We start from the raw sequence: 23051 nt of genomic DNA, 5'->3' as shown, positions 1-23051 counted from the left end.
CTTCCTCATTGGCTTAATTTTTCAGCCTCTGATGTTGCTGCCTCAGACTGATATACATGTCAACAGCCGCGGGGATGTAAATTAGACGGACTCGAAGGCACAGAGGGCTGTTGTCAGATGATGCCACACCAAGTGAAGCTGACTTTACTGAAACAGCGGGCGTGCCTTCTGTTCTAAAACTCGCTGTTGGCGACTTTACAGGCTGAGTCGCAGGTGACACCATCAGCTGGCTAGAGTCGAGCTGAGACGAGCCAGTTCACACAGCTGTAACTTTTCTCTGCAACTTTCTACAACAGTTGTGTCTTGTTTCAAATCTTAACTGGTCTTAACTGGGCTTAACTGGGCTTTAGAGTTCAGTTGGAGATTCAGGCGTGTTATGCTAGTAGCGGCTCATGAAGCCTCGGGCTGCTAGCCTGAAACAGAGATGAGGAGTGGATTACAGAGGTATGGTAAGCTCACTTCTTTCCAACTCCACACCATACTGACCCTCACTGAGATAGCATTTAGTCTGAACCTCACCCCTGAATATAACGCTCAAGCAAGAGTTAACTATCCTAGCGGTCACTTATATTCAAAACATGCAAAAAATGAGAATACATTGTTTTAGGATTAACTAGGGAGTCAAAAACAAAAGACAACGACACGCCAAGCACAGGCCAGTTCAACTGTTTAAGCCCTTTCTCCTAATATGAAGTAAGTCATTTAAACTGGCAGACACGTCAGGCCCGGGAGCCAAAGTTACTATCACACGAGAATCTCTCGAATCCCCGGGGGGAGGCTGTGTTCGATTAGCCAGGCCTAAAAACAGACCGGGACGGAAACGATGAAAGGAGATCCAGAGGGAGAGCGAGAACATCTGCCTTCTCAGCCACAATGACAAACAGAGAGAAGAGTTTTCATCTTAGAGGAACATAGTTTACTTCGTCCAACCAAATCCACAAACACATGCTTGCAAACACACATGCCAATCCATACAGTGCTCATGCACACAGCGCTTCCCACATGTTATCTTGAACATAAACCACTTTTTATTTTATAACAGGGAGAATAAACTACAAAAAATCCGCATAATCTCCACTTAAAAAAATCTAAAACCTCAAAATCGGCAAATCTTGAAAGTCAGTGTGGTTCACAAGTAAGCCTGGTCAGATCATGTTTACTTATTCTTTGATCACACAGTACATTTAAATTATAATTTTTCCTATTTTAGACTTTTTCATGTGAGCAAAGTTCCTGTATGGCTTGTACACTGATTAATTTTGAATCTGACGTTAGATGAAAACATGTTTGTAGAAAAAAGAAACTATTTTGGCACCATTAGTGCAGAAACACAGGGCTTGTATCACTTAAAAACTTTACAATGATAACCAGCCCTATTCATAAGGTAAGCTTTGTACACATGTACAACTGAAGAGGTTACTTATGGCTAGTTAACGAGAGAAGGCAGTGATAAAAAAAAGGAGCCAGCCTGTCAAATTAAAAGGACACCTCTTCTTAAACAACTTAAACATCCTCAGGTGCATCAGGTGTGCAGGCTCAAAGACTCTGTTGTGCACATAAATGTTTGTTTTCTTGTATGTAGTGGGTTTTTTTTTTTTTTAATTGATGTTGCACCTTAATCCCAGAGAATCGCTCTCTTATTCTGCCTTGCACAAGAGATGTTTGGTAAAATGATAATAAACTGGATTGGTTGATTACTGTATTCACTCTTGTTTTATTCTGAGACACATAATCTTTGTATTTTCATCCATTAATTGTACATTTTTATCACTTTTGAGAATAAAACCTAAAACCACTGAAATGTTACTCAGCCAACAGAACAAAACTGCCCAATGCCCAAATAGTGAAAAAGAGAATACAGATATCTTTGCATTTTAAATAGAGAAAAATAGAGTGTATGATATAAGACTGGGTATGATTTGTAAATTGCCTAAATAATTGCCAATGTACAGGAGATTCGGTACCAATACTCAAACAGTCCTTTTCTTTAGTATGCTACTTTGGGAAATATGAGCATGTTATAACTATTTCTTAATTTAAGGCTGGACTGCAAGACCTTTGTCTCCCCCTGTCAGTAAGAATAATAACATAATGTTGACTTGATCTTGCAGGTGAGTTCCCCATCGTCTACTGTTTTATTTTCTTGATTTGAATCCTTTGTTGTTGTTTTTTTTATCAAAAGCATTCACTTGCAAAACTTTTCTTGGATGTTTGTTAGGATTTTCCACCATAGTTTCAGTCATAAGGCTGATTTGTTTTTGCCATAGCCTACTCAAGTGGCCAACACTCAAGTGTGTTGAGTTTCACTGAAATGCAGTAACGTTTAAATGATTCAACTGGCACACATAAAAAGACACAGTAAAAAAAAGTACAAAATCTGGCTCCATTATAAGTCACAAGGTTCACAGACAGAACACAACAACACTTTTGCTAGACACCTTTTCCCCACAAAAACAACACACTAATGTCATTAGTATAAGCCTATGACACTTCCCAATTCATTAATTAGCCGAGCGTCCAGCAGACTTTTCCTCTACTCATATAGAAGCAGGATGAATCACACACAAGACTTCAAGTGCTATTTTGTGGGGGGTTACTGTCTTCACAATTAATTGTTTCTTATCTATGAAATAAAAGTAAATAAAAGCTTTGTTTCAAACAAGGAAAATGGTTTTCATGGTTTACTAAAATATTTAGGAGGTCTGCGTCGCTGGAACTTGTAGTTACATTCGTGGGGAAGTGCTGGTCCCAAACAGCGTAGGCTACAGTGTATGCAGCAGAAGTAAAAACCCCGCTATATTCCTTGCAGCTTCTCTGTTGCTGCCCTTTTTAGTTCTTCATGGTTGATGTAAAATGAATCAGTTCCGGTGCACCAGCACAGGAAAGTCACCACAAACACTACAATTCCAGTATACTGCCACATAAATAGAGCTTCCCTGTGGTGACAGGCTTAATCAGCATTGAGTCAACTTGTTTGGCGAGGGCTTGAACATAACAGACGTTCATTCGTATGTAAGTCCCGCACTCCAGCTTTAACAAAATATGGCCAACTGCTCAGTGCATCAGTGTTTAATAGAGAAATTTGTCTAACTACAACATCGTCTAAAGTTACAAACGTTTCCTGATTTCGATCAGATAATATCTGATCAAAGAATAACTTAACAATCCAAAGCATATGACCAGGCAGCGCATGTCTTTATCTCACATCAATCTGCTATTAAAAACACTCTTCTTCCTACACCGAACACCAGACAACGAAAACAACTGTCGCTGACACAATGAGTTGCTAACATTACGGGTATTATATGCAAAGCAGACAGTAAAGTAACAAATCTTGTCTGTGGTCCTATAATATCTGAGATGCCGTGACCCAATTCTGTCTGTCTGTTGTCTTCAAAGCCAAACAATGGAGGCCAAGGAAGTCCAGCAAAATTGCGAATGGGCTGCTAAATCTGGACAGAGGCCTCGCAACTTGTGGTCGGAGCCCTCTCACACAAGAAATGTTGTTAAGTTGGGACTTAAATTCCAGGGTATTTCACTAAGAAAACAATGTTCACATGCAAGGAAACTTTCCACTCTTAACTGAGACTTCCCACGTGCTCTTGGGGCGCATAAATAGACAATGGAAATGGACAATTAAAATGTATAGTCTAGCCCACAAAAACAGACAGTCATTCACGCAAAGGCCAGACAGAGACATGAAGCTGCATGTACATTAATCCTGAGCCAGCAGACTATATGCATCTCACGCAGAATTCATCTATAAACCCCCCTCATTCATTTTACTTATGGTTGCCTTAGTGACAAGCCACAATAACAAGAAAGCACAAGCATCTGTCTACCATTCACAATTTCATTTACATTGCTCCATATGGTAGTTTCCATCATTTCAGAACTCATGACCTCACAAAGACTGAAGATGAATCTGTGCGGTCTTGTTGTACCAAAAAGCAAACAAGTGTGTATAGCATCACCAAGCACCAATGACACTATGGCAAATTCCTTGTACTTTAATTGACAATATGAAGTCACTCCTCTCATATACCTGCGTGGACTCTACAATCCCAAAATCCCAATCTCCTGACTATTCAAAAGATGAATAGAAATCAGTAGGTGGCAGGGTCTTCTCTTACCAAACCCCTCTTCTTTGGAATAGTCTTCCTACCCAAGTTCAAGAAGCTAGCTCAGTTGACTCATTCAAAAGTAAATACAAAACACATCTCTTCACATCAGCCCTCAACCTCACTTAGTTACCCAACTCATTCTCAGTCTGTGTGCTCATAGTTACTTATACGTACTGTATGTTACATTTTTTTGTAAGTTTTTGCATTTGAATGGATTATAGGTGACAAATATTCCGTTTGTAATGCTTTCTATGTAGTTTATCTCGCTTTTATCCATGTTTATGTGTTTTTCTAATGTTGTATATCGTTGATCTTACTATTTGTAAAGCCCTTTGAGGGATGCTTTGCGATATTGGGCTACAATAAACTTTGGCTTTAAGTTGCCTGGGTCCAGACCTTCAAATCTGCCCATTCTACTAAGTTCGAGTTGACCAATTCGTCTGGCATCGTGACATCAAACAGCGGTTTCTTGGTTGAATTAAAAAAAAAACGAGTGAGTGTAGCAGGGGGACTACCAATGAACCAATCAGAGCCATGGGCGGGACTAATGCAGTAATCAGGCAGTTCGAAAGCAGTGAGCCGGAGTAAAAACGGCCATGGCAAGCGATATAGATAAGACAGACGCTGCTATCGAGGCTGTTCTAAATCGACATATCTTCTCAATATCACAGAACATAATAGTTTATTTCTACTTTCCTTTGTTCCACTCTTAACACCCCTGCAAAACAGGCATGTTGGCATGGCTACACATCAGTGTGGACAGTAGACTGTATATAAAGATGGACAACATGACAACTCTCCAAAAGTGAAGCCAAAACATGTAGATCACCCTCTAGTGGCTGGCTGCAGTATAGGTCATATCCATGCCCCCTCCATTTTAGGGGACTGGGCATGGGCTAAAGTAAAAGTTTAGTTGGAACTAGTTTTTTTTGTTTGTTTTTTTTTTAAAAAGGGGTTGTCGTGTCATTTCACAGCTGTGTGGGCCAATCAGTGTGCTTGCGATCAATGGCACTGTTCGCAATTGGTTGGATGAGTGTATGGGTGGGAATTTGGAACCACAAAGATCACCTCTGTGCAGACTCTGGCAGATGCAGATGTCGCAAGATGGCAGCTGTATCCGGTATACTGTGGCTTCATTCTTGTACAGTGGGAGAAAATGGAGACACGTTGTCCATCTTTATAAACATTCATTGGTGTGAACTTGGTGACATCAGATTCAGGCAGATACGTGGGTCTCGCGTGACTGATTAGGGAAAATCAAATCCTCTTCCCACACTGTCATGAGTCGAAGTAGACACAATGTCAGACTGAAGATGGAAACAGAGGGTAACGAGTCAACGATTCTGCGTGATATCAGACATATATGAAGAAAAATGAGTGTCAAACATGTACTGTATGTACAATACTGTAAATAGGAAAAGTCCTCCCTGTTGAAGTGTCCCCAGGCATGACACTGGAACCCTTCCAGCTCTAAAAAAAAACTACTATTTCAGCTATTTATTATGAACCCGGAAGCTTTCAGCAGCAGGTTTCAGGCTTAAAATCCACTGAGAGAAATCACACAGCCAGCTTACAGACAGCTGTCACCTGGTTCAGTTTCTGCTCTGCTTGGAGATGCATTTTGCCGTCGTAGTATCAAAGCCTGAAACCAAGATGTGTCTGTGTTTGCAACGATAAGGGTCACTAGAATTTTCCAACCTCGATACATGGGTCACCTGCAGCAAAATAAGTTGGGAATCCCATCCCCGTGGAAAGACAGGATGCTCTAAATCACACTGACAGACTTTCACTGAAGTCTGGTCTGCTCTCCAGCTGGATTGTGCATAGGGGGCTTGCGGTGGAGGGTTGGGGGGGTGGAGTGGCTGCTACACAGCTGTCCACCTACACAATCTCCATCTGGGGGGGAAACGGACCTCCGCGGACTCCCTGATCCCGAGAATGTGAAACTTCTGCAATGTGATGCAAGGCAATCTTTGGAGAGGAAACTGAGGAAGTTCAGTGGCTGTTCCATCGCTGTTTTGCCTGCTTATTATTCAATCTGACTCCCGAGGGAGAATGACCTCACCGCAATTGCTAGATACCTCTTATGGATTCCCAAGGACAGGGACACTGTCCTGCTCGCTTATTACAGACTCCGGGAACATTGGGATTCAACGGGAGAGCGAGGCAAACCGCTAAACAACTGTACAAACACAGGTTGGTCCCCGGTCTGGTGTGCATGATTACAGATGTCAGATGAGAAATGTTGTGATAAAAGACTGTGGTATGATCTCAGTACACTGGGGATAGCATCACACTCTCAATGTGAACACTAACAAAAAAAGGGCCTGTTTTAATTTCCTTTTCAATTGTTGTGTCACCAAATACCCAATGTTTTCACATGATTTGAAAGATCAGACATACATGCACATATACAGTACATGCATGTGCAAAAAAACACACCACCACAAGCACGCACATGCTCGTATACACACACTAATCCACGAGACACACAGCCGTTCCCACAGTAGCCTCAGAGTTGGTGTTTCCTTGTGGGATTGTGAGTTCAGGGATGGTTTTTGCTGAACAGATTCCCTGACAGGCCCATCCAGCATGTGTGGCATGTGTGTGCTTGTATTTTCATGTGTTTCTTTATGTACTGTATTTGTTTGCGTGTTGTGTGCACATGTGCTAATCCAAATGAGAGTCACACACAAACTGAAAACAACTGTGGTGTCTATCGGCCTCTGTTGTCCCGCCAGCTCTCCACACCCAAACATAATCTCACATCATCGCAGAGAGAAATTTGGTCCTGGACGGAATATTCCACTAAAACACAACAATTTCTAGAGTTGAAGAGGTCGTCGTGTCAGAACAGGAGCTGATTGGTAGGTCAGGGAGCGAGAGAAAAAGAACGAGGGACAGATGCTTCTTTTCCAAAAAGCTGGCAGCTGCTGACTTCCTCCATCCTTAGCCGGTGACCTTTGACGTAGCGTGTGTCCCTCTTCATCACCTCCCACCAAATTGGAGAGATTTCAGTCAACAGCTCACACACACACACACACACACACACACACACACACACACACACACAAACTGACCGACACACACAGAATGGGAAGATCAGAAAGTGAAAGGAAGTAGGAGGGAGCTGAAAGAGCACTGAAGAGGGTCGGTGAAAATATCCAGAGACGGATGGGGGTCACAGAGAGGAACAAACATGTTGGATTTGAAGAAGGGCAAAGGCCTTGAAAAAGACGCTGGAGGAAAGCACTTAGGATGCTAAAGGAGGGTGTCATTCCACCTTAAATTCCCATGGGCACATTTGTCAGTTTAAATTAAGTGTGAGAGAGAAATGGACGCACAAAGAAGTTAAAATATTTTAAGTGCAAGAAGTCAAGGCAGACAGTTTGCACTCTGTCAGCACTGGGCGAAGTTACTTGCACACTACATCATGACCAAAAAAAGCTTTAAGAAGAATAAAAACAATATCATCATTCTTGGCTACAGGGTGAGTTGATAAAGGATTCATTATTGATTATTTTGTTTAAGAATTCTTCACGCAGTGTTGCACACTTTGCAGCCATTGGACAGATTATGAGACGATGGTCCTCTGGGCACAAATGTGCAAAGGGCCCCGTCACCTCTAATACATGGGAGCAAGACACAGATTCTGTGTGGCTTTGCATCTCTTTGTAGTCGTTGTTTATCTTTTTGTGGTGTTGTGTCTCCTTGTGGTTGTTTTGTGTCTCTTTGTAGTCATTTTGTGTCTCCTTTGGATTGTTTTGTGGCTGTTTAGGTTTATTCAAGGTAATTTTGTGTAATATTGAGGTAATTTTTTTGGTCTTTTTGTGTCTCTTTGTCGTTATTTTTTGACTATTTGTGGTTGTTTTGCCCATTTCTGTAGTTTTTTTGTGTCTCTTTACAGTTCCTTTATATCTCTTTATAGTCTTTTGGTGTCTCCTTGTGGTCCTCTTAACTTTCTTTCTGCTTGGTACGTGTTAGTTTAAGGGACATTTTGTAGGTGAAGGCCAGGGGGCCCCCTCCCTGAAGTTATTTCCTAGTAATAAACCTCTAATATAACAATGGATATTCGCCCCCTAGGTTTTAAAAGTGCTGTCTTGCCTTGTCAGTTGTGGCAGAAATCAGAGTGACAGTCGTAGCCCATGATTGTGTACGAAAAACTGGTAGGATAACAATAAAAGAATGAAAAAACAAACAAAAAAATCCATAAAATGTAATGAAAAAGTTATTTTCTTTTCACTACGTTTCAAAAATACAGGAATGGGCAAATCAGCAATCAACAATCAGGAAATTGTTGCCATAAAGTTGCTTGGTATATTGAAACATAATGGTATTTGTGGTAATAACGGTGACTGAAAATTAACTTTTTATTTATCCAATTTATCCAAAATAAATAAATAAATGTCTCCTGAATGAAAGGACTTACTTATTTTGTATCATAAATTAAATATCTTCTGGTTTTGGAGTTTTCGAAAACAACATACTTGGCTTTGGGCAAATTCTGAAATGAAATGATTAATGTTTACTAGGAAAAAAATTACCCAGAGCTGACAGACACAGCTATAAACAGTCAGGAATACACGCTGACAGTTTATGTTGTTGTGTCCTCCGTGCCACTGCTCAGTCCTCAAGCTGGGAATTAGATCAGAACAGATTTAACAAGAGGTGTTTCTGCTCTGCTTAATCCCTCTCTGTAAACAGCTCATTTACGTTTGGCACACCTGGTGACACGGCACAGAAGCTGGAGAGAGCCTCGGAGAGACGGAGAGAGGAGGGGGAAGCTGGTGAAGGTGGGGAGCAGGGATGAGACGTAGCAGTGGAAGGCAATAAAAGAGAAATTGCGATGGAAAGAAAGATGGACAGAGGAGGAGTGTTAATGACACAGTGAGGTTCTGCTTCGCACCACTGGCTGTTTCACGGCTCCTTGTTTTTCATGCTCTCCTGCAGAGGAGAGTCCTATTAGGCCCAGTTTATAGCCTCTCTGCCTCCTCGCTCCTTCATCTCTGTCTCTTTTTTTACACACAGAGTGGCCTCACTTTATAACACAAGTCGTGTCTGCTTTACAACATCCCTGACCTACAAACACGGCAGCAGTAGTCATCAATTAAGGCTTTTTACAGACCTATATGTGTCGTTTAATGAGGGAAGGGAGGGTGAACCAGGGCTGGAACATGTGGCGTTGAGGGAGGGACTAATATGGATTTCAACGCTGCCTGTACTTGATGTATACAATCTACTCTAGAGCAAAACTTCAAACACCAAATGACATGAAAGACTGTCCGAAAACACCTGAGGGCAGCTCAGACACTGGGCTCTTTTCACACTAGCAGGAAAAAAAGGCATTTTTGGTGAGCTGCCAGATTTTCTTTCAATGGCTGAACCTCCTGTTGCCTTAATTCTCCCCCATTTAATCTTACATTTCACCTGTTAAAATATTATTGGGTTTATCTTAGCTTCACTTCTATCTGTTAAAATAACATCATACTCTCAGAGTAATAGCTGAGATTTGGGATCACACCACTGTGTCCAACAGGACAAGAAACACATGTTCTTCTGATTACCTAGCACTTTATGTGGAGGAGAAACCAAGCGGCAACATCTGGGCTGAAAAATGAAGGCAAAATGGGAAGTGCAAAAAACTGCAGTTCCTCTAATGGCCACTTGAGGCTGGCTCTAAGAGCGAGCCAATCCCCAAAGACCCATGTGCCTGACATTCCGTAAGGAATAAACCTGTTCTTTTTTTTTTGCAAAGTTAAACATTCTTGACAACTGTAAGGGATAAGATTTTTTATATAACATAACCATTTCGATTTTACTAAGGTTTAAAGTTAATTAAGGGCAGGCCACTTTGAAAGGAGAGGCATTAAACTGCAGGTTGCAGAACAATCATCATATTCATTCCTACCAGCAAACACAGGTTGAATAATTGTCCATTTCTTTATCTTTCATTCAAACCGAACACAGCTTTCAGCAAGTTGCACACTGTCCTGCGCCACAGCAGTCAAAAACCTTTTGCCCTTTCCGGGGTGAAACACCTGACAGCAACAACGCTGTTCCTACCATTATACACTAATGCTCAAAATATCAATACAACTCCACTCAGTGTACATACACAGTAAATACAATGTCTCCTGAGTGCAATGACATATTTGGCTCTTACAACAGCTAATCACAACTTTACTTTTGTTGTCAACCCACTACTGATTTAAAATCCAATAATCAATCACAATGCCAGATTAATTTTCATAATCAGTGCACATGCACATCACACAGCAGCAAGCTAGCTTGGAAGATGGGAACGCTTACATTCAGTAGCTGGAAATATTCCCATTACTTTGACTGTGTCAGGAGGAAAGATGACAAGAACAATACTGTTCCAGGTAATGGTACTAAAGCTCTTTCCACTGAGAAAGCCTCCCGAAACAACTTCTATGACCAAAGGCACAACAATGGGAAGCTTCAGGAAAAACATCCCACCAAAGGTGAGCCCTCCTTAGCTGCAGACGACTGCTGTAGCCCCATACCAAACAACCACAATTAGGTTAACCTTCAATGACTGCAGGCTACAAGAGTTAAAAGAACTAATGAAGCTTGTGACTGGATATGCGATGGATAAAAATGTTGCCTTTCTCCAAGTTTGACTTCCCGTTGTTTAGACAGACCTTTGGGAAAGTACTGATCGCAGGCATCAGAAGACCACCAGGTACAAAACATTTGTAAACTATCTAACCTTAGCCACACTTAGCGGAGGTTACCCTGACATTCACACAGAGGCACACATGTGAAGTCAGAATTTTGTGGAGAAAGTAATATAACGAGGACTCTAATGATTACTGTTGGAGGGACTAATAAGTAAAGTGATACGATTACTTTTCAAAACTGTAACCAGCAATGAGTAATAAGTTATATTTGAGTAACAGACCCAACACTGGTAATTATCCCTCGCTGCAAAAGTAGAAACTGAGCTATCCGTCAACATTGCATTTGTGATCAAGTCTGGAGTAGAGTTTTGTTTTATTTTTGCATTACAGTGCCACAGGGCTGTGGAGCTACAGCTGGTCCTCTTACGGTGTTCACAGGTAGAACATATAATACAGTATACTTAATAAATACTTTGAACCTCACTCATCTGCCCATTTCAGTCCTCTGTAATCACATTTTTATGTTTTATTTGTCTGGCGAGCATCCTATCAGATTATCACATTAGAGGCTGTAAATCACTTTACAGCTGTGCTCCATATAAATAATCTTTATTACTGAGCTTATTAGTGGTGGTATCCCCCAGCCCCTGTCTGTCTGGCACTGAGCCAGACTGATCTTTGCCCAGTCACTGAAAGCCCTCCATCCACCCACCACAAAAGATGCATGGTTCCGGGGTGAGGACTCGCCCTCCCTCTTTCCCTCTCTTTCCACGCTCTGCTCACCAAAGAAAAACACAAACTTCCATCCAATCAGTTTCAGCAATTAATGGGGTTTGGGGGAGTCAGGGTGGTGATGGTGACCCCCCCAAAAATCCTCCTCAGCTTGTCCTCAGGAAATCATAACTAGACCAGAACTGGGCCAGAATTCCTGTTGAGCAACTGCAGCTTTTATTTTCGCCACAGAAACATTGAGAAACAAGGAGTTGGACGGACTCAGACACACTGTACAGAAGCAGACAGTCTGCTGTGGTTATTGATGCTGTGGGGATTAGGATTTGTGCAGTCGGAGGAAATAGAGAGTCTTTATACGCATGTTTATGTAACATGTTGGATGAATTAGCCAAAGTCACCTCCTCTGGTAGAAATATATTTACTTTTGAAAACACTGAAGTGCAACTTACAACGACAGAGCAAACAGAAGACCAGTGTGTCAAGTATTAGGCTGCTTTCATCCGTCTGCTGGCAGCGGCGCTAATGACATTTTGGTAAATGACAAGGTATCTTGAAAACCACTGGCTGGAGTCCATGACATCTGCTGTAAATATTCATAGTCCCCAGATGTTGTATCTTAATGTTTTTGAGCCCCTGAGCCTCCTTCAGTGCCATCATCAGGCCACAGTTTTTCCAGAATATCCAAATTTGATGGGCAGTTTGCCATGATGTTTTCTGAGCAGACCTTCTTCCTCAGCAATAAACTCTTTTAGTGAATCCTTTGGCCTTTCATCCTACAGAACCATTAGGAGAAACTTTATCTTTTGAGGATCAGTTCTGGTAAGAATAGCAAAACCATCATTCCATTGGTTTTATTGGGGATGTGTTAAAAATTGTAGGCTGAGAGGTTTCAGGATTTAGCCTGTTGGTCTTTTATTAACTTACTTATTTTACCAAAGCACCTCAATTAATTTAGCTTATTTAAATTAGGGCTGGACAATATTTTGATATATCGAGACAAATCAGGCCTGCGGAGATTCAGTCACCACTGATTGCCGCACAATGCATGCCGGTTAGTTCTGTGTCCAACTGCAAGACCCGGAGCATGATGGGAAACGCCTCACGGCTCTCATCTGATCGAACAGCTGATTGGTTTAGATGATGACTCAACAAGATGATGTTTTAGATAGGCTTTTTATTTTTGTTGAATTTTAGAGATTTTATTTGTCTGATTTTAAGGTTTATTCATTTTTTTGCGCCCTCAAATTCACTGTTATCAATGTAGACTCAAAGAAGGTGGGCTGCAAAGAGAGTTAAAAAACATCACTTGGAAGAAGATTGGCTCAGATTTCTGGTACATAGGCTATGACATGGTACTGGTTATGGTCACTTAGCAACTTCAGGCACAACTTGCCTCCATGCTGTTGAAAGTTGGCACTGAGTAGGCACAAGTAGCACCCAGCGCCCAACCACAGGTTGTCCAGGCGATGAAGGCGTGACATGTGTCCCAATCCTAAGTTATTAAATCCACATTACTGATGATTCTCATTGCGTAAATATTTTGTAAAAACAGCAATAGGCAATCTCTCATTATCATCACATTATCGATATTGAGGTATTTGGTCAAAAATATCATATCTGATTTTCTCCATATCACCCAGCCATGTTTTTGAAATTATTTTGGCCAAACTAAGTCTTAACTAACTCTTTTCTTTGAACACATATTCTAATACAGGATTTTACACTTCTATAAGTTGTTTTTAAAAAGTCTAGTTATGCATTTATCAACTTGGCAACAGCCAGGGAAGGGGACTGAAGACAAGCTTTAGCATAAGAAGACTGGAAAACTACACACAATCATTGTTTCCAACAACATGCACTGATCTTTTTTTTCTGTCTTGGCAGACAGAATTGAACAACTGAGACATACAGAGACAACACACTTGGCAATAGGTAGGCTTGAATCATAGTCGCGTTACAAGGCAACACCCTAAATCCTATGAGAACATGAATTTCCGCGTGGTTCTGTGTCAAAACCGAAAGAGGCATTCACAGAGAGTTTATCAATTTACACTGTTTAATTAAAACGACAACCATCAACTGAAACAGATCCAAGCCAGCGTGGATCAGCTCATGCCGAATAATCTAAGTCTCATTTATCCAGTCGTATGCTCAGAACTTCCCACACAGACAGCCCTTTCTGACAGGGAACTTATCAATGCTCTCATCAATGCCAGACTCCATTGACAATAATTGTAATTTTACTCTGCTTAGCACGGAAGATGCCTGTTTACCGCTGCCTCGATCAGTTAGTTTGTGTTATTGTGTGACTTTGGTGTTTTAAAGGGTTCACACACAGTTACACAAACACACTAACTGATCGAGGCAGTGGCAGACCAGAAGCTCCTGGGTTTCAACAAGGTAAAATGCCTGTTTTCGTCAACAGAGTCTGGCTTTAAAGAGAGCAAATATAAGATTCACTTTCAGTTCAGTTCTCTGTCACAAAGAGCTGTATGTTTGTGAGGTACTGAGCATATGACTGGAAAAAATGAGACTTGGATTAAACAGCACGAGTTGTGTGAGAGTTTGTAAACAGATGTTTTGATGTAATTTTGCTGTTGTGAAACGCTAACCCCCTTTTACTTTAAGTCATCATGAATCACGAATCATAAAATCATGAGTCATCGCTTTGAGGGCATGCAAGAGAAACAAAGTTTTATTCATAAATTCAACATAACACCAGGTGGGTTAACAAACAAATTGTCCTTTAGAGGGCAAAATGGCCAAACTAGAAGAGAAGCATATAAACAAGAGAAATAAAAACCAAAATCAGACAAAAAACATATTCTTTGTACTACTGTAAATGCTAAAACTGAATCCACTGCCATGTTTACAAAGAGATCACAGTCTTAATATCAGAGCAGCTACATTAACATTCATTAAGAGTAGTTTTCTTAAAACAAATCAAGTGTGAACAGAAAGCATTTTAGTGTATGTAAATGTGCCGATGATTTAAAAGCTGACTGTAATCTATTATGACTACAGTATGTAGTGTCTGTACTCTGTCAGGTGATATAAACAAGCAGGGCTCTGCACCACTGCCAGGCATCTGGTATGTGTCAGATCCTTGAATGTGGTTTATTTTAATAGGTCAGAGGTGTGTGCACGCAAAGCACGCCACAAACATGTGGCCGCGCATATGTGTTGATCCCTGAGTAGTGTACACTTGTGCATAACAATGCAGAGTGAGATGAGCTGCAGAGTGACTGTGATGGTGATAAGCACCATCAGAAAAACATTTACACTGGAGAACTCTGAAGTAAAGAAACAATGACTGCAACATTCCTTCCATTTCAACACTTTTCACTTTTCCTCCTTAGCATTTAACAAATTCCCCCTCTCTTGTTGTCGTTTTAATTCGTCAATTTAATTTATGTCCACCTCGAGGCTTCCCCTCCCGGGATCTCTCGGTCATTCACATCCAGACCACAAATATTAACAGCGCAGACACAGTGGATGCTTCTTCCTTGCGACAGACACGAGGAAACATCCCCACACAGAGATGGATGTGTTCAGGATCAAGTTGAAGCTCACTGCTGCCACGCGTCTCCTCTCGGGATCAAGAGGCTTTTATTGACTAAATATTGTCAACATTGAGCAATTCTTCCAGTATCAGCTCTGAGGAGGGTTTGTTTTGATAGACTCACAGCATTCCAGTCAAACGCCCATATCTTGATACGATGAAGGGTGAGCCAGTTTACCACATTTTAGCGAATCACAATCAAAGACATCCATCAATAAACAAAATATTGTGAATATTTCAGTGGAAGACAACAGACACAAGGTTACTGCCTCACAGAGAAAATGAACAGTGATAGACGGAATAATGAGCATAAAAGTTCATTCTAGTGTTTTTTGGAGCTGTCAACTGCATCTCACAGGCTTCATCAGTGTTTTGAGTTTGCTCAGTCAGTTGTCATAGAGATGACTTGAATGTCATAACACCATACTTAGTGAGATCTCAGCCATTTCCCATGACAACTTAGCAAACTTCCTCTGCTGATAAGACCATATCATGCAGTTTAAGGCTCTAAAAAACATAGTACGTAGATTTTAATTAAGATTTTTCCGTCCTGACTTGTACTGAGTGGCTACAAAATGATTCACAGGCAAAATTAGCTTTTTCTTTAGGGAAACAGTACTGTAGTCTACATGATATGCGTGTATACACTGTTTACCCACTAAAGTACTCTTCGGACGGGATTAGTTTTACATAGGGATGTGGACTAATGTCAGACTACCACAAGATGTCTGTAACATAAATGTCTGATTCATACGGAACAAGAAATCTCCGTAATTCTACCAGAGATGGGAGTGGTAACTTGGTTTTTCGGCCTGACGTCACCTTCCTGTCGGCATGTGCGTGCTACGTTGCTTCCTGTATGTGTTACGTTTAGCTGAAGGACAATAATAATTAATGAGTAGCCCAATATGAAATGGGAGCCCATGATCAGGACTGTGTGTACACAACGATTAGCATTATGGATTTATATTAGGCCTACCTAACACAACCAGAAGTCTCGTGGTTCGGAAAAGTGCTTTCTTCTCGACCCTTTTGATTGGTCTCCCACGTAGGGCTATACGATCATTAGAAGAATGTCCACTATCATGACTGCCGACAACACCGAATGCTTCTTCAAGCGCCTCCATCATCGAAAAAATGTGGAAAACTGGTTGTAAACGCGGAAAAATGTCGCTGTACTTTTTACTGACATTATCCACAATGATTACAGACATGGCGCATTCAGACGAAAGCTCCAGGAATCCCATATATGCACTTAAAAATGTGCACAACACAATTTGTGACAGAGCTTTCACTTGAGCTATTTGTTTTCCCAAACACAGGGTAAAGACATGCCAGGTCATCAAAGTGTACCCACTACAATAAGCTAGACTACACTGCTGTTGGCAACTATTAACCTTAATAAACAGCTGTATCCTAGATGATAGTAACATATAGGATATTAAATTTCCCAACAGAGCATTCAATTAACTGGAGGGTTAATTAGTCTATACTGTGGATAGAACTGCAATACCAAGGAGTGTGTGACGCTCCTCTTTATCAATGCATGACGTCTAAAGAAATTCTTGCTCATTAAAGCAGCAAAGCCAAAGAACACTGACCACATTTACATGCACATTATTATTCCATTATTACTCCTGACACGACAATATTCTGAATTTGACACGGGTCATGTAAACACCAGTTGTTTGAAATGGCTTTGGCCGCTACAATGAATGAGTTAGACTTGGCTTTTTCTCTAAAAGAGGAACAGAAGACGGCGCTCGAATCTTTCCTGTGCAAGAAGGACGTTTTTGCTGTTTTGCCGACCGGATACGGCAAGAGTCCAATCTACCAGTTAGCTCCACTGGTAGCGCTCTGGATACGTCACCCCGGGTATTGTTCTGATTGGTCATAGTGTTATCCAATTGCGTGCAGTGATATTTTCAAATGCATGCTTGGTGCCACCCCTCGAGTTGGGCCATTTTCATTACTCATAGCCAGACCCTAAATCTTTCTAGATTTGGGTCTGGATTTCCAGGCTAGGTTTCAGAGGCATTCTTTAGACATGTATACAGCGCAGTCAGGACATACATCTCTATTGGGGTTTTTACCACAGTTTAAGACACAAAGCCTCTTGCCCTTTTACGAGGCAGTGTAACCGCGGTGCATTGTACACAAACAAACTAGCCAACAGTTTGCTGTGAGGTAGAGATGCATCTCCAAAAGAAAAACCCACATTACTGGTCAGAAGGAGAAACAAACCTACTTTTAGACATTATGAAAGACTTAGACATCAACAGGTTTTTGGATATATCACAACGCAGACCTTTTCAAGAATATAAGACGCATGTCATTGGAGTGTTTTATGATGATTGAAGTATGCACGGTTGCATGTAAACAGGAATATTCGTGGAAAATTTATTTACATTAGCCATGTAAACAGCTTAGTAGGAATATTGTCTTTCAAGGAAAAAGGGCAAAAAGACTATTTTGTGTATGTTAACATAGTCATTGAAAAAAATACAGTATCTCCCACTATAACCTACAAACATTATCTTATATCTCTATATCAGCCTGCAAAGATTTCCCCCTGATCTTTCTTCTGTCATCTCACCTGCCTTGCTTTATCTTCCTTTTCTCTTTCATTTCTTTCATGCCTCCATGCTGTCTTCTGCTCTCTCTTCCCCATTCATCCCCAGCAGTCGTCCTCAGCAGAACAAAGCCTGTGCTGACACCACATTAACACAGTCCAGACCTCCTGTCACTCTCCCAGGCTACAGAAGAGGCTGATAAGCCAGAATGTGTGACAGGAGGAAAACATGTTGCCCTCCCGCACCCCCACTTCTCTCACTCCATTTATCCACTTCCCCATTCCTCTGGTGATCCTCCGTCGTGATGCAGATATTGCGAGCTTGAGACTGGAATTTGAATGGAGACAACAATGTCCTGTTTGGCCTGTCAGAATAGACCAAACTGTGCAGGAACTGGGTTCATCATCCGTTTCTATCTGCTGGGATTCCAGTCGTGTTTTGTGGAAGAGGCTGTTTCACTTGGCTGTCGACAGATTCATAAACAACACTGCTGTGCGCTGTAGGGATTTGGATAGTGTTTCCAGCAGAGCCCCTCAGCCAATGATAATAATAATCCACTGACAGGCCTAAGGTTGGGTCATATTATTTTCAGATGTGTCAAAGACTGTTAAATGTGAGAAAACAAAGTCCAAAAAGAAGAAAACCTCTCCAAACTTCCAGTCTAGACAACGAGACCACCTGAAGACAGACACCGACCATCAAGCTTATGTAAGCCAGAGCAACTTCTAACTCTGGCTGCGTCTGTCTGCCACTCAAGAGCCCTGGCATTGCTGACGCAGACCGTGTACCCATAATTCACCAAACACCTTCGGTTCAGCCAAGCCCATTGAGGTTAAAGCAACAGAATATTAAAGCGAAACTCTGGATTTTTCTGAAAACAGCAGGAGGTTTGTCGAGTTTTCTTGTATGTTTCTTGGTTACGTATTGCTCCCACCACAAATCTAATTGCTTTTGGAGCCACTACTACATCAAAAGAGCCTCGTAAGTTATTAGAGAATAAAACCTTCAATAAATGTAGTGTTCAAAAACATATATGAGGGTGTTTCGCACCACTTAACAAAACCAACACTCAGATGAACAAGCCTGCCAATGTATCTGCAACAGCAACTCCACAGCCTGGGACGTCGCACCATGTCAGCTCTATAGCATGAGGCTGACGACTCGTAGACAATTTGGTGACCCAAACAAAATAGCCAACTCCTCTCCCATGAGACATTGTTATACGAGTGAGCGAGAGACAGACAGAGGAAGCCGTCCTCGGTTTTGCGGTTGCAGCGCCTCGCTGTGTCCTTCCTTCCTCAAGCCGGCCGAGCCAACTCTGCAGTCTGCTCTCTGCTATTAATTAAACCATTAAAACAGATTAATAAGCAGAGTGGGGCTCCAGTCTCGACAACATCTGATGAGAATTATGGAGGCGTGCTTTTTGGCACGATGACCCCGATGCCCTTTCCTTTGGCTCTCGCTTTGAAAATTCTCCTCCCTCTGCCGCTTTCTTTTCTCTCTGTGCGACTTTTAAACTCTGTACTGAATTATTTAAACTTATTTGTCACTCAAATTGCCTTTTTCCTTTCTTCTCTGCCTGTTATCTAAAACATGTGGGCACACAGAGGAAAACCTGGAGGGCAAATACAACCAGGATTATGGCCCATTGTTTCCTATTATTAGAGCAGATTGCTGTCCAGATTTCTGTGACAGTTTCCTCTACGGAGTGCACTCAGCCTTGATTTTCTCCTTAGTCCCCTGCTCCCTCCCACCTGCCTCCCCTGCACAAAGAGTGAGCTGTCTGAATTACTGAGATTTAACACTGCAGTTACTTTAATGCACACACACCAGCCCGAGCATCTGCTAGTTCTGCTCTCCAACAATCACACAGTTTCTCTCTGACTTTAGTGATTATATATTCAGTACAAATAATGTATCAACCCTTAACCTTACGCTCTAATGACAGACCACCTGCATCACATTGCAGCATTACGCTGTGTAACTTGGAGATTTAACAGACCTCACAATGGACATTTCAAAGACAAATTAATGTGCAATTACACAGGCTGCTGGCAAGTGTTTCAACTTAATTGTCTGCAGTGTTGGATTGATTTTAAGCAACACGCTCAAGCAAAACAAAATGAGTGCATTACAAAGTTCTGCAGGGAGACGTTCCAAAACAATAAAAGGCTGGATCTGAGGGTTTCCCCACATAAAGAACAGGCTAAGACAATTAAAAAGATTGTTTTTATTATTTCTGATTGTAGGAGTGATCCCAGCCAACTCCTGGAAAGAAAGCAAGAATGCCCCTGAATTTTGATCAGTTTTTTGGGGAGTTTAATTTGGCTTTCACATCACTGACCCATACACTTGGCTCTAAAATCCAGCTGATTAGTGTGAACACTGTGTACTGTACCCAGCCATGGTTCATCAATCCGTGACTAAGTCCAAGGTGGTCTCGAGTATAGTTCGTGTGTACTCTAGTACGGTACGCATCAGGAACTGTACCAAAACATGAAAGTGCACTGCTAAATAAAGGACCAGCGTGTAAGATTTAAGGGAACTAAGTGGCATTCGTCATATGAGAACTGCAGATTGCAGCCAGCAGAAACTTCTCCCGGTTAGAATTCCCTCAGTGTTCACAGTTCAGGAGGTTTTACCAGGAGCCGAACTATCTACAGACATCTCTTCCTCTCCAAAACAAACGGACCAGGTGATTAAAACCAGTAAAACCACTGAATAAAGCAGTTTCATGTTAGAGAATGAATGTTTCTCCTACACTCTCATTGCAGAGGGGCTGCTAACTACGCCTGCTGATGCCAAAACGTGTGTAAATGGCCCTGTCTAAAGCCAGTGTTTGGTTTGTCCATTCTAGGTTACTGTAGAAAAGAAATGGTAGTGCAACAAGGCAGATTCTGTGGATGAGGACCTGCTCTCTATGTAGATGCAAACAGCTCATTCTTTATTTTTCTTTTTTGGCTTTTTAGCCTTCATTAAATAGAATAGCTGCCAGAGAGGGAATGACGTGCAGCAAATGGCTGCAGGTTGGAATCGAATATGCTGCCACTGTGGCGAGGATATAGCCTTTGCACATGGGACACTTGCTCTACCAGGTGAGCTACTGGGCACCCTATAAACAGCTCATTCGAAGGTAACTAAGACATAACTATTGTTCTTCTCAGGTGATTATACACTAAAGAAAACATAGTTATTATATCATATTCAATTTCTGCCAATATGTCCTCCTAAATCCTGCACGCTGGACCTTTAAAGTGACTACAAGGAGTTTTTAACCGCTCCTGAAACTGTCTCAATTAACACTGATGCCTCTCTATCAGACTGCAGCGCAGCCGGCCATGGACGGGCCCAGATCCAGCTTTGCTGCCGCCCTCAACCTGCAGCCAAAACGCCAGCTGCAAGCAATAGTGCCGCGCCCGACAGCAGCAGCTCCTCCTTTGGCCAGGAGCACAGCTTTGTCTCACTAAAGCACCGGCTGCTGCTACATAGTGTATGGTCCTAAAAGCAGCAGTGTCCGTCTGCACAATAAAACTGTTTCGTAGATGATGCTGCAAGCACACTTGGGTACGCAACAACATTAGTAGTGTGAGAGTTGAGCAACGAGAAAATGGAGAGGGGGGGCAGTTGTACTCCGTACAAACAGTGGTACCTGATGCAAAAACAACCCTACTGGAGTTTATTACATCATGTTAAAATAACATATTTTGAGAGACTAAGAGAGATTATGAGGATAATCTGAGGAAGATGATGGCAAAGGTAAATGTCGGTGTTTAAGAGAAAGGGAAGAGGAGAGAAAGCCCTCCTACATCCCGTATTGTCACTCTCCATTGAACTCTGCTTTTGGGCCTATAATTTTAAATTTACGTCCATACTTTGAACATTGCTACAATTTCAGCTTAAAATTACAAGCTAATGCATCCGTATAATTTTCCAAACCTAGTGAATAATTCCATATGTGTGTGCACCACATTAATATATGCATGGACATGCCTGTGATTGCATCAAAGAAGAACTGTCCACGGTTATGCACAAATACACAAACACAAACTTATGAATGCAACTTTCGCTGAAGATCTTATCTGAAATGATGTTTGTGTGCAACCATAAAGTTTTAAGTCCAAACGCCCTGACATTATAAATAAACAGTAGTAAGGAACAACAGGGTAAAAGCCAGAGCACTCTGGCAACAGATGAAACAGATTTTTTTAGTTCTTCAGATGGATATGTATGAAACAGAAGTGGGAGGCGAAGCAATAAGAGCCACAGGGAAAAAAGGCAGTTTGTTTAAAATGACGGCAGCATTTTCGGCACATGTAGAGAAGAAAGTAAGGGCTGTCTGAGAAGTGATTTAAAGGAGGAAATAGACGGCGGAGAGAGGGAACACACACAAGATAGTGATCTGCCCTGTGGACAGCTTATACTGCGTTAAGTGGACAGGCTGCTTATTTAATTTTCACCCATAGTGAGCTCCGCATGATTTGGAGGAGACGCTGACAGGTAAAGGAGACGAGGAGACGCCGTAAGGAACTCCAAATGTAAAGCACAGACATGTTGTTTTATTGCTGCAAAAACACTGTTGGTCAAGTTGTGTAAAGTGGGAAAAATAAAAATAAAAAACAGCTAAAACGTTTTTTTAATTTTGTCTGTGTCCTTTGTCAAATGTCCTTGTTATTTTTTTTTCAACCTCATCATGTTTGTGTTTTTTGTCATCACGTTATAGTTGACTAAACATCTGTTATGTTAGTCAAAGAAAACCTTAACTATTCTAGTTTTATTAATGAAAACATTTTTTTTAGTCATTAGATTATTTTAGACATTTCAGTCAATCTAGTCTAACCAAAACCAAAGATTTTGCCATTTTAGTCAAACTTATTTCACATTAGATTTTATCATTATCTGATTAAATACACAGCTTGAATGATTAAGTATGCAGCTCCATGTTCTGATTTGTATATTGGTTTTAAACCAACACGACTGGGCCCAGATGTTACCTTATTTCTTTCTCCCAAGCCCTGCTGTTGTCACTGTTAATTTTAACTAAAGAAAGTTACTCTGAGTCCTCCTGACTGTCCACATTGGGACATTCCCAAACTGGACCCTCCCTACACTCACTCCGTCATGGAGTGTGACTCCATTTGTAGTCACCTTCACAGCTGAATTGAAGGATTTTAAAGCCCTGTCAAGACATGGACGGAGGTAGCTTCTGACTTTAGTGCTCTCACACAGAAAGTTATGAATGATAATTTTCAGTAGGATCTCATGTGTCATTTTATACCAAGTAGAGCATCTTTAACCATGCACCTCCCTAAATGCATACACATAAAAAAATACAGAGTAGCTGCTCAGGCTTCGAGCATTTTGGGCTGATTTATCTCCCACTTGTTCCACCTGACAAGTCTAAGGCTGAACTTGTCAA

General features: G+C 41.4%; 1 protein-coding gene across 2 annotated transcripts in view; it reads right to left on the bottom strand.

Annotated features, from left to right (window-relative positions):
- The window catches only part of svep1 (sushi, von Willebrand factor type A, EGF and pentraxin domain containing 1), a 135720-nt gene that overhangs the window by 73089 nt on the left and 39580 nt on the right, over positions 1-23051 (bottom strand). The window lies entirely within an intron of this gene.

The sequence above is a fragment of the Epinephelus moara genome, chromosome 17 (genome assembly GCF_006386435.1).
Source record: "Epinephelus moara isolate mb chromosome 17, YSFRI_EMoa_1.0, whole genome shotgun sequence".
In the NCBI taxonomy this organism is placed as follows: domain Eukaryota; kingdom Metazoa; phylum Chordata; class Actinopteri; order Perciformes; family Serranidae; genus Epinephelus; species Epinephelus moara.
Note: the sequence above shows the minus strand (reverse complement) of the source record. Positions and strands in the feature narration are given on the sequence as shown.